At 38.2% G+C, this 13553-nt stretch overlaps 1 protein-coding gene across 2 annotated transcripts in view; it reads right to left on the minus strand.

Moving 5' to 3' along the window:
• LOC145987228 (importin-4-like) overlaps window positions 1–11690 on the minus strand; it is a 94170-nt gene extending 82480 nt beyond the window's left edge. Inside the window, exon 1 of one of the 2 annotated variants that reach the window (XM_083121745.1) lies at window positions 11612–11690. The gene's annotated coding sequence lies outside the window, so the exon portion shown is untranslated. Of the gene's footprint in view, window positions 1–7848; window positions 7869–11611 lie in introns of those variants that run through there. The other variant, XM_083121746.1, reaches the window with a different exon arrangement.
• Between the last annotated feature and the right edge of the window lie 1863 nt (window positions 11691–13553).

A 13553-nucleotide genomic window follows, 5' to 3' on the forward strand; every position in this document is an offset into this window, starting at 1 on the left:
GAGATTGTGTATAACCTGCTTCAAGAGCTGCAGACGCTCGCTCGGCTGTGACATGAGTTTGCAGTTACGTTTTCTGCACTTGCACCTTGACTACTTTCCCAAAAAATAATGAGGGGCACTAACTTAAAAACAGCAAGAGAGATTTCATCAGGACATTAAGGAGATGGAAATGCGATATCAGGGTTGGTGGAGTGTATCCATGATGGCTGACTACTCTTGATGTTTAATAAGGGAGAATTGTCAGAATCACAAATGCAAATCAACACAGCGGACATTTGCAACAAAGCTAAAGAGCAGATAATTTAATTTGCCTGAGACATATTTCAAACACTTTCAGGACTCTACAATTTATTTTCATTTTACATACTCGTTTTTATTAAAATTTTGTTGGTTCTTGCCAGTGTTTCACTCATTTGATAATGTGTTTGATGCTGAGTATTAATGAAATATCAATAAGTCAGCAAATATTTCATATCACAATTGTAAAAAATCTTTACGTGATATGGGAAAACAGTATGCAGATTTGAATTCAGCACACCAAAATTAGGTAAGAACACCTATTTAACCTTATGCCGCAAAACAAAAATTTTATTTCGCGAGCCTGTGTAATTAATATAAAATGAAGCATAGTTCTGTTTCATGTCTGTAACTATTATAATTCTTGATAAGAGAAATGTTATAATGGTTTATAATAATACATATGGTATTTTATATAAACAGAAATATAAGCAATCAATTTCTAACAAACGTTTCAATTACACAGAAATAAAATAAATTACATATATTATCCAAAAAAGTTTGCATGAATATAAAATAAATTGTATACATTACTGGATAAGCTGTGGACTTAATGCTAGACATCCAAAATTATATTACTTTTAAAAATTATCTTTAGGCATTTAAAATATAGTCTGTGAATATCTAGAAATAGATATCTAAAACTGAATATTTAATGGGTGTCCATTATGTCAAATGAATTTAAACTGTGATTGTGTATAACCAGGAGATATTGCTTGCAGACTTGAGCTTCATGCTTCACATGTTCCATTTTGCATGGATCCTGTATGTCAAGGGCAGTGTTCAAAGTGAATGTTTCAAGCTGGGGGATGCTTGTTTGAATTTGGGGATAGGAGGAGGATGCTTGTATGGATCAATGTGGAGACAATGCAATTGATAGAGTGATGCTCATGCAAATTATTGTAGCTTTGGGGATGCTTAGGAGTAATACTAACAAATGAAAATGATATTAAAGAGGAAATAAAAAGCAGCCTTAATTCAGGAAATTCATGTTACTCATCTCTTCATAAACTTTTATCTTCTTCTATAATATCAAAGAAACTAAAAGTTAAAATATACAAAACAGTAATTTTGCCTGTAGTATTATATGGATGCGAAACTTGGTCCCTTACATTGAAAGAGGAACATAAATTAAGAGTATTTGAAAATAAAATTCTTAGAAAAATATTTGGACCACAAAAGGAACAATGAGACAGGTGAGTGAAGAAGGTTAGGGCCTACATAATTTAGAACTACATAAATTGTATTCTTCTTCAGTTATTAGAATGATTAAATCAAGAAGACATAGGTGGGCAGGCCATGTGGCACGAATGGGAGAGGAAAGAAGAGTTTACAGGATTCTTGTTGGGAAACCTGATGGTAAGAGACCCGTAGGAAGGCCAAGATGAAGATGGAGTGATAATGTTGAGATGGACCTAAAGGAAATTGGTAAGGATGGAAAAGATTGGATTGATCTTGCCCAGGATAGGGACAGATAGAAGGCTTCGGGTTTAAGGAGGCTAGAGATTTAGTTAGTTGGGGATGCTTTATGAAAATTTCCTTAACTGGTAAATAGCATCCGCCACTTCCAGCAGGCACGTATGCAAGGGGGGGCTTAGGGAGCTTGAGCCCAACCGAAAGTTTTCGGTTTACCCTAGATAAAATGAGTTTTTTTTTTGTTTCTTGTGGTGTGAAAATAATGTGATGAAAATTTAAGGAGAGAAATAATAATCGAGGTAAGACAGAGAATGTTCTGTAACCCTGTTATTGATAATAGCACGTATCCAATGTGTGAATCAGGGAGCTCGAGCACCTCCCCCTTCCCCAGGGAATATTTCTTATACACTAGATAAAATTAGGATTTTGGTTTCTTGAATAATGTGATGATAATTTGAGATAAATAATTATCGAGACAAGACAGAGAATGTTCTATAGCCCTGTAATTGTTAATAGTGTGTATCCAAGGTGGGGATCAAGTGGCTCGAGCCCCCCTCCCCTCCCAAAAAAAATCAGTTTACACTAGATAAAATTTGGTTTTTGTCTTCTTGAATAATGTGACGATAATTTAAGGAGATAAATAGTTATCGAGGCAAGACAGAGAATATTCTATAACCCTGTTGTTGATAATATTGCACGTAAACTTTTCTTGTGCTTTCAGTGTTGTTGCAGCGAACTTGAGCACTATGTAGAGACTTGTCAGCATTTGGAAGCTGAACAACAAAGGTAGCACCACATGTAGGGCTATTATTATTTATTTTTTTTAATCTCTGGAAGGCACAAGAGAGAATGTTCTTGAATAAGAGAAGGAGTCAAACTACTGGCAATATTTATGAATCGTTTTATCATGGAATAGAATATAATGAGGATATAAATACGCAGCTTCAATTTCCCGGTTGATCTGTACAACAGAATCAGCTAATAAGACTCCAGAGGTAAGTGTGACAGTTCATACAACCGATTAGTGATCAGTCAGTGTCCATTAGTAGCTTTCTAAGATCTAGTGATTCGAAAATGAAAAGGAGTAAATGCTGTAAAGTAAGGAAGTCTACTACTAGTTCCAGTTCGGGTTCAAAGCTGAAGACATTGACGATAGTGGAACTTCCGGAGCCCCCATGTAGTGCTAGTTCGGGTCGAGGGCCGAAGAGATCGAAGGTCTCTCTCTATCTCTCTAAAGTGAATATTTCAGAAATACCGGGCATTGGGGAGGTTTATTAAAAAATAAATAAGTTGCTCAGATCAACTGAAAATCAAAATTTTGAGTAATGATTTAGTTGTGCCAGGACCAAAATTCGTATTATGCAGTCCGAGAATTTCATGGCATAAAAAAATGCTTTTGTTTAAGCCTACTGGGTTCGACACACACTCAAAAACTTAACTACCATAAAGAGACAGCCGAAAATTTTATGAATGTCGAGAAGAGAAAGCAAGAAGATGTTGCATATGTAGACATTTTAGCGGAAATTGCAGGCTCTACCAGGACCCAAATCAGGGCTCTACCAAACTCAGCCACCCTTGTTGTTGTTCGACTGATTTTTCATTAAAATGTGTACATAGTATTAGGCGCAGCAAGAAAGTAAGTTTCCCACTCGCCCACAGGTGGCAGGCCATGCATATTGAAACCGGTTTTGCGCAGGCATGAGAGCCACAAGCCCTGGCTAGTGAATGTCCTAGAAGACGCCTGCCGAAAGTCCTTAGTAGCGTCGCTGCAGTAATGAAAGATGGCGGCTCTTATTCCATATCCCGCCGCATGCGAGGTTCGTTTGGTGATCAAGTTCTTGAACGCACAAAACATACAACCGATCGAAATTCATCATCAGCTGTGCCAGGTGTATGGGCCAGACGTCGTGAGCAAGAAGATGGTGAGTCGTTAGTGCAGGACATTTACTGAAGGACGGCTAAATGTACATGACGACAAGTGTAGTGGGTACCCATCGGCCAATATGGACGAGCTTGTGGAGCAGGTGTAGCAGCGCACATTGGAGGATCGTCTCGTCACAATCACGGAACTCAGCAGCTATTTCCCGCAGATTTCTCGGTCGTTGTTGCACGACATTGTTACCAAATGCCTCTTGTTCTGGACATTGTGTGCCCGGTGGGTGCCATAACAACTGATGCCCGAACACAAAGGAAAATGCATGGGCATGGTGCTGACATTTCTGCAGCGTTACTATGATGATGACGATTTTCTCAACCGGATCATCACAGGGGATGAAACGTGGGTTGCATACAGCAGTCTAGAAAGCAAGCAGCAGTCCATGCATTAGCGTCACGGTGGATCTCCATGCAGGACGAAGTTCAAACAGACTGTGTCGCCGCAAAAAGTGATGTACACGGTGTTCTGGGACGACAAGGCATTCTGCTCATCAAGTTTCTGCCCAGAGGTGAGACTGTGAATGCTAACCGTTACTGTGAAACACTGGGGACATTGCGACGAGCCATTCAGAATAAGCGACGCGGTAAGCTTAGTGCTGGGGTGATCTTGCTGCACGACAATGCGAAGCCGCATATGGCTAGGCCCACTGCAGCCCTTCTGGACAGGTTCGGTTGGGAGGTGTTCGATCATCCATTGTAAAGCCTGGATCTCACTCCCAGTGATTACCACCTGTTCTTGCACCTGAAAAAGTTCCTGTCCGGTCAACATTTTCACAGCGACGAAGAAGTTCAGATCGCTGTCACACAGTTGTTCAGTGCCCAGGTGGTAAACTTCTACAACATAGGTATACAGAAGTTGGTCCCACGCTATCACAAGTGCTTGAATTCCGGCGGGAATTATGTTGACAAGTAACTGCACAAGTGTGGTATCTGTGGCAATAAATCATTGAATGAAATAATGTTTCCTTTTTGTGCACAACCCCAGGGAAACTTACTTTCTGGATGTGCCTAATACATGCCCTGTGTATGTCAAATCGTAAGATCTTGCCTGTATAGTGAACAAGCACAGAAAATAAAGGAGATAGGAGGAAACTGAGAGTATGTCCACCGGTTGAGGAGAACTTTTTCTTCTATGGTCAACATGAGCTACCACTTCGACGTGACAATGACAGTGACTTCTAAGGGATATTTTACACCGTGTTGCCTGAGGATTTCACAAGTTAAAAGTAGGCTTGTGCGGCCTTTTGTGTCGCTATGGTGTGAAATATTGCTGTTGATTGGCTCATTCCAAACGGCATGTATCACTTGTCCCTTCGGTCTGAAATCTTCCTAAGTCTTGAAGATTCAAGTAGCAAGGATGGAAAATTATGGCTTTGTTAAGGTTAAGTGCGAAGGCAGGCGACAGCACCCTAAAGGATAATATCCAAACCTGCAGGAAGAATGCATCTTACTTCAGTCTCCAATACCAAATGATAAAAACTTCTGATGAGTTGATTTAAAAAAATGTGTCTGAAATAAAGTGTGCCGTGCCCAAGATTTTCAGAAGGGAGAGGGGTTAAGCATACTATTTTTGGTGGTCAGTCCTCATTTTCCCATCGTTTCCTGTCTTTAACGTTCTTTTTTAAAGGAATACTAGGTCAAATGGGGTTATGACCCTACCAATCCTCCCTTGGGCACATCACTTGAGATAAATGAGTAAGCATTTGATCATATTGTAAGCCGAAACATTATATGTGTTGGGAATGGAAGGGTTTTCACTGTGCATTAATTGTTTCGCGATCCAGCTGTATTCTAGAAGACTTCCTTTGTTTCGTGCTGATATATGACACAACTGCGGAAGCTGTGACAGATAATTTTGGACACTTGCAAGTACTTAGACCTGAATATGAACAATTTGGTGGGTTTCGGCTTTTATAAGAGCTTCAAACATGGGAGGACAAGACATTAGAGGTGTTCAGGCTCAAATCAGAGATAAATATTCGAGAACTGTCTGCATCCAGTTCGCAACCCACAGTTTGAATCTCGCGTTGTCGAGTGGATTGTCCATCCCATGCATTTGTAACAGCTTCATAAAAACACTCAAAGACACCATAGATGTTTTGATGCCTGATGAGAAGAAATGGACAAACACACATACCGAGATGGTTCCGGCACACAATGTCAATTCAAGGAAACAGAGGAGTCAAGTGGTTAAAAATATCCTGAGCAAAATCCATCAGCACATTGCAAGATTACAAACATTAAATCCCAGGCCCGTAGCCAGAATTGTTCTCCAAGGAGGGGGGGGCTCACGGGTTATCAGGGGATGGGCTTTGTAAATCAAATCCATTTTTCAAAAGTTTAACTGTTAAATGAAGGTAAATTCTGTGTGGGGGAGGGGGAAGGGAGGTCATTAAGTTACATAAAGTTTAGAAATATCACACAAATACTACAGTTTTCAATATCATTTAAAATATCACTTCAGGTGTTAATTGGCTGCTACTGAAATCATCCCTTACTACACACTCCATACTACGTTTGATGGTACAGACATTTATATTACACAAGAAAAGATGGACAATATTCAATCATAGTGCCTAGCATACATTCCACTCCCCGGCCGAAACAATAAAATTCCCCTTTGTTCCCAATAGTTGGGAGCTGTTAGCCTTTGATGCAGATGCAGAGGGAATTTGCATAAGGACATCAAAGTCACAGATTTCTGTATAAATGGGAGGTCGCAACAGGGGCTACAAAGGTACAGATAATTTGATTGAATTTGAATTTAAAATTTTGGGTGCATCAGCACTTAGGCTATTTTGCACCCATCACGTTATGTGGAGTCCAGCCCCTTACCATAACATAGGTATAACAAAACTATAGTGTCGCATAACTAAAATCTTAAAATATTTTGACCGGCTAAAAGCTGAAACTGTAAACGGGCACTCAGCACACATAAGGACAACAAACAGGACAAAACAGAATTATACTGGCCATAGTGCCAGTCAGCAGAGCCTCATTAGTCTGCAAAAAGCAGTCCAGGGTGTACTATGTGGAAGTGAGGTTGACAATTGAGTGTACTATGGGGAAGGTCACCCCTCACACCCCAAAGGTACAGATAAAGAAGCTCCCCTGTGAAGAAACTTTCTGAAGTCTAGAGAAGGGAATCTCCTAAATACTTGCCGCTACTTAAGACTTCTTATAAATGAGATGAACGCATCTAATAGCTGCTGTTCATGCTCCCTGAATGTATCCTTCATCAAAGTTGTGAGCAAATTAATATCTGCTGTCTACATTTTCACTTTTCACTGGAAACAAATTACACAAAATAGTTTTAACCTAATGTCAAAGGGGTTGACCTCAGTGCCGGGGGGGGGGGGGCTGACAGTAGATCCAGGGGAGGCTCAGCCCCCCCCCCCCCCTGGCCCCTGCCTGGCTACGGGCCTGAATCCACCTTAAGAAACTGAAAAAGAAAGCATTTATCGCAGTTGATGATCGAAAGTTATTTCTCCTTAGAATTACACTAAAACGTTTTTTTGCGTTGTTTCTTTTTCTTGGTATCTCAACAACTCCTGCTCCCTTCTTGGTAAGGACTTGTAGTAATTCTTTCCAATTGATCATATTGATGTATTATTCAAAAGATGAGTAGGGCCTCCCCGGTGGTGCAGTGGTAGCGTCATTGGTATGTAATCAAGGGGTCCTAGGTTTGATACCCGGTGGAGGCACAAGTTGTTCGGATCCCACTTTAAACTGTAGGTTCAGTCCCTATCAGCCCTACTGTGCTTAAAGTGGACTTAAAACAACAAAACAATCAATCAAACGATGAGCGTTGTAAATGTTCATATTATCAATAATTTTTTCCTATTATTTACTCACATAAGAATCAATGAATTTTGACCGATATTGATTGACTATAGATTCGTGCTTGGAATAGAGCAAAGAAGAAAAAAGTGTGATTGAAATCAAGGCCGAAGTTGATATTTCAAAGCCAAACTGATGACTTTAAATCTTAATGTTCAACCACATCCGAAAATCGACCTATATATAAAAAAGAAGCATTTTTTTTTTTATTATTCAAGATAAGGATTAATGGCCTTGACATTCAGTATCATGTAGCTATAGATATTCTGTCCTTATAGACTTAACTATGTCAGAACTCGTGGTTTTGTTTCTGTCTATCTTATATTTTAATTTTTTATATATAAAAATATATACTCCTACAATTATAACCAGCCTGCCCTCCATTATCCACTGTACAAGATGGAAATCATGTGTTCAAATTCCATCCATGTTTGTGTATTATTTTGCTTGGCCATTCCCATACAGCTCAAAAATAGTAATATCCAGTAGGCATCCATTGAATATCCATATATCTGCCAGGAGAAAGGAAGGATGTGTAATGGATATTTTGTGGACCATATTTGGATATGTTTTGGACATCTGTAATGGTGTACATGAACAGAAATCCATTTCAGCATTTTTCTTGATTGTGGATAAAAAAAAGGATATATTCTGAACTAGAACTGGACCTAATTTGGGCATTGTTTAGACAATATCTGGATATTTTTTACACATATTTTGTATGCAAAAAAATCCTGAACTAGATTATCCTATCTATGCATAAAACGGACTTAAAAAGCTACTCGCAACATACCCACACACAAATCTATGCATACACATCTGAAAAACGTTATATCCTGAGTAAATACTGTGATATATACCTTGGCTTGCATGCATAACTTGCTGGCCTATGGATGATTTTTGAGGTTATTATTTAACACTTTAGCTGCCACATGTACCTCCAGCAGTACAAGTGTATGCATTACTAGCACACCACCAGAGATTTTGGTTGGCGTACCCAGGAAGCCAAAATTTCATCTTCAGTAATGTAGTCTCATTTACTTCCTTACATCTTGTACCTGCATGGCGCATTATTGATAATAATATGTCGAATAATTGTATTTTTCTTTGTCAAACTCTTTGTGATTTACCATTAATTAATGCATGTGAGGCCAACATGATAACCGGCGGTTCAAGAGATTGAAACCTGCTTATCATTGTTAAAATGTTTCATGTGCTCGAACATTCACAGAGGAGATATATCAACAGTAGTATTATTACAATTGCTTTCATTTGATAAGTGTTATTGTTGTCACCACTTGCTCCTTTTATTGTTCTCCTGTACATTTATGTTACTCCACTGTTGGCAATTTGCAAATGAAGAACACAATGACGACACTCGTTTGTTCAAGGTGTAGAGTTTGATTCAAAAACTGAATGAAGCCTATCATAGTACGAGGGTGGATCATTAAGTATCACACAACAATTTTTTCCCGCGATGTTATTGTGGCTGGGACATTGAAATTTTACAGATGTATAGTTTGAAGTTTGCGCTAGATATGACATTTGTTCAATCAGGTATAACTCTTGCGGCAGAAGTGTGAACTACTTAACAAAAATGGCGTGCATATTATTGTCGTCAACATGTGAAAAGCAAATAGCTGTAGTTCGTTTTTTTGTGGGCGAAAGGACAAAACCCTACTGAAATTCTCAGGGAAATGTTGGGCGTGTATGGGGAAGACTGGACCGTAGCAACATCTCCAGGTGGTGCACATTCTTTCAAGGAGGTCGTCTGAACCTTGTTGACTCATCACGTTCCGGGCGACCAGTAACAGCTGCAGCAAAACGGAATGTTACAGCCATTGAGCAGGCAATTTTCAACGACCGGTGGATCCATCTGAGAACCTTGTCAGGGCAGTTCAACATTTCAGACTTCCAATGAAGAAATGCCTAGGTGGCCAATGCTTCAATTCCGATGAAGAAGTGCAATAGGTTGGCTGTATTCCCAATTAACAGAGTTCTATGAACAGGGTATATTGAAACTAGTGCTACGATGAGAAAAATGTGTTGAAAGACTTGGCTCCTATGTCAAAAAGTAGCTAAAAGATGTGTTTTCAATGTGTATAATTTATGTCGTATTGTATTATTATTAGAAGCATTTCATTGCACAATTCATGTTAATTGTGATAAAAAGTGGGGGAAAACCCAATTAAAAGTATTTAGTGTGTAATTAGTTTATGCTGTAATGTACGTTGCAATGCTTACTAAATAAATGAGAATAATGTTTTATAAATATGTGAAAATAAAATATAACCTATGTAAATATACAGACCAATATAAGAAAAAAAATAGGTAAGGTAAAAAGGTAAAAGTTCCCTGTGAATATAGCACGTGGTATGAAAGCACAATTAGAGGATGTGGGGGTAGGGACCTACATATTCTTGATCTCGGCCATATTGGAGGTGATGTGATCAGCTACACTCTTAGGCTGCCTTTACCCCCAAGGTTGCCACTTGGTACCCATTGATTTGAGGCTTGATGAGCCCAAGAGCCGCTATATATGGTAACAAGGTCTGAAAAATTCCGACATTAGATCACCCACCTTGAGAATCAAACCGGGGTCTCCCACATGGCAGTCAGATGCCATACCTACTTTTTTGGGTAAAAGGAATGAATACCCCTAAGCAGTAGTATCTCCTGTTTTCAAATTTTTCCCAAGTTTCACACATATCAATTTTCTCTAAATTATCTGGATTCTCATTGGTACAAACACAAATATTCATGTCTGAACCGGGATTTGAACCCGGACCCCTGACATTGTATTATGCTGTGCTAACCACCCTGCCATGGATGTCGACAACGTCTAGACCACATAGGATCTCTTGTAAGAAAAAATAGACAGAAATAATTTATTTACCCAAAAATATTTTAGCTAGTACTAAAGGAAACAATAATCATGAAAATATAATAAATAAAATGAAAAATAAGAGTAATAATATAAAAATTGGGTTTGTTGAACGAAAATACTATTCCCAGCAGGCCACATTGACTACAATTATCTGCACAGAGAGCCTTACAAAACATGACAAATTCAAATTTTATGCCCACCTGACCGCTGGCAGGTTTACTGGGCTCCTGGGAATACACACACTTGAACCACCGACATTACAACTATTCGTGCTATAGACAATTCGTTAAAATGCCCATGGCAATTAAAGTGTTAAGACTGGATAACAAAGTTTGAGTCCCAATGATTAAGTAGACACTATGAATGAATCTATCCATGGATATCAAAATATTAATTTCAATTTTTGGATAACATGCATACATATACCACAGATATGCAGCATTGGATAAGTTTTTCGACATGCAACACTGGATAATTTACGGATATCAGGAATTGGATATCATGTGGATATCCAGGGTTTGATATCTCATGGATGACTTTGGATACTACCCTGAAATGTAGATCACATGGATGGAATGGAGATCCATATGGATATTTAGGGCTGAATATTCCATGGATATCCAATGGATATTCAAGACAGGATATCCAATGTATATCCCGTGGACATCAATAATATCACAACGTCTCTAAAAATATAAACAACAAACGCAGAACACATAGGCTGTAAATAATATGCATCACATGTGCGTAAAAGCAATGCCTGGGCACTTGGCCTGTCCATGGACCAGCCAGCACCTGCATATAACTTTTGGATCCTTGAACTAATGGTACCAAGTTCCAGATTATGCAAATTAATTATTATTTGAAAATCTCTTTGGGTGAAATAACATTTCTAAGGCCAGAGGCAAAGTTTTACAGTAACCTTATGTCCGTAGTATGTTAAACTTGACATTGTGTTGACATTGTTAGATGCATTTATAACGTTGCATTTTTATACTATATTTCATGATCGTTGCTCCAGAAACATCATACAATTAATTACAAGTTAATTATCATTAGTTAGTTATATTAATTTAATTCATGTCAAGTTACACAAGATGAGTATTCTTTAGGTACTCGATTCTTTCTTTTTTGTGTGTTCCTGCAAATCTTATAACAAAGTTGTTATCAGATTTATGCATATGTAATTAACTAACATACATATAAAGTGTGTAAAAAATATTTATATATACCTACCTCATATCTGTTTAAATTTTAACTAAAGAACAAATAAAAGGATATTTTTAATGCCACCATCTAAGAATCACGATTTTTAGGACGTGTACATTCAGGTAGGTAAATCATTGATAGTAAACCATTATTGCGTTACATGGAGGTTTTGTATCCTGTATTTTGTATCAAATTCACCTGTAGGCACCCCTGCCCTTGAATACTTTCATACTACTAATAATAAATATTTCGCTCCCTAGAATTGATTTATTTCTTAGGTTGGGGGAGAAATGCCCCTGCACTCCTGTGGTTGCGCAACTGTCCCCCCACACACACACACCAATGTGGAACAATTTTGCACCCTGCTCACGCATAGGCGGAGTTCTGGAGGGGCCAGGGGGGGCCTGCCCCCCCCCCCCAACTTAAAAAAGACAAATAAAATAACATATGATTAAGTTCAGTTACTACGTTTTTGTTATGAAACCATACCACAAATCGGCAACATTTACAGGAACTTAATATAAATGTTTTGATGGTAGGACAGTCATATGATGGAGCTAGCGTGATATCTGGAGTTATGGTTTACAATCTATCATTAGGGAAAGTAATCCTTATGCAATGTACGTCTATTGCTTGGCTCATAAAGTCAATTTAGTGCTTGTTGCAGCGTGCAAGGACAATGATTTAAGCTGCAACTTTTTTAATGCCATCCAGTGTGTGTACCAATACTTTAGCTATCCTGACACCCATGCTGAATTCAAAGAAGTGCAAAAAGAACTAAATATAATTAGCCCTGGACCTCATGAACTCCATAAGTTGAGCGACACTTGCTGGTCTTGCATAGCTATTTCAGTTTTAAGTGTCAAGAGAAATTATCCTGCATTTGCTGCTGTACTCACTGCGACAGCGTCTGACTTAAGACATTCTAAAAGACCCTGAAGCCAAAGGCCTGCTTTCAGCTATAAAAACGTTGGATTTCATTGTATGTTTATCAGTATTTTCTGAAAATCTCCCCCTCATAAATGCTTTATCCCAGTCCCTTCAGAAAGTTGATAGCTCAAAGTTCCAGTGTAGCCAACGGAGTGATTAAGGAGCTTGAGTCCCAACGAAATGAAAATACTTGGTACAGAAAATGGAATGGAATAAAGGGTGTTGACAAAGAATTAGGTGTAAACATTTTTGAAGGTGGAGGTCAGATGAAAGAAGATACAAATCCAAAATGGCCTAGACTGATATCAAATAATTAGATGCTTATCTGGTTTGTTCTTTAGTTGGCCAGACAACCAGAGAAAAGACATTTGCTGAAACACTTTCTACATTTCCAAGTGAAGAAAACTGGAAGAAAAATAGAAGTGAGATTTTTTTAATCCATTGCTGGATATCTTGATTGGCAAACTGAAAAGAAGATTTACTGATGAAACTTTGGAAGTTGCTGAAGCCAGTGAAATATTTATTCGTCTGGATGAAGAAGGAGCTGCACGATTCATTGAGATTTACTCCATTTCTCGTATTGACACAACAATGTTGAAGGCAGAAATGACCATTTTTAGAAATGTAATGGAAAGTTCAGGTTTGAGTTTGAAAGTGCACCTTTGAAGAATATTGTTCGAAAGATAGTGGGCACAGTTTTGGGCAAACATACAAAAATTTTAGAATTCTTCTGAAAATTGCACTTAACTTGCCATCAAATAGTGCCACTTGTGAGAGGACATTTTCTGCTATGAGGCGAATTCACAACTGCACAATGGTTCAAGAGAGATTGAACAATTTAATGATCTTATACTCTGAATCAGATGTTGTTAAAAAAAATTAATTTAGACGATTTGATTGATGCGTACAGTTTGAAGAAAAAAAACAAAATGACTTTGTGTTTAGTCAATAGTTACTGTTGAGGCATCAAAAGAACTTTTCAATTTATTTATTTTTTTCAAAATTTCTGAAGATTACTATTTTATCATTACTTTTTAAA

The sequence above is a fragment of the Lepisma saccharinum genome, chromosome 4 (genome assembly GCF_977018435.1).
Source record: "Lepisma saccharinum chromosome 4, izLepSacc3.1, whole genome shotgun sequence".
Lineage (NCBI taxonomy): Eukaryota > Metazoa > Arthropoda > Insecta > Zygentoma > Lepismatidae > Lepisma > Lepisma saccharinum.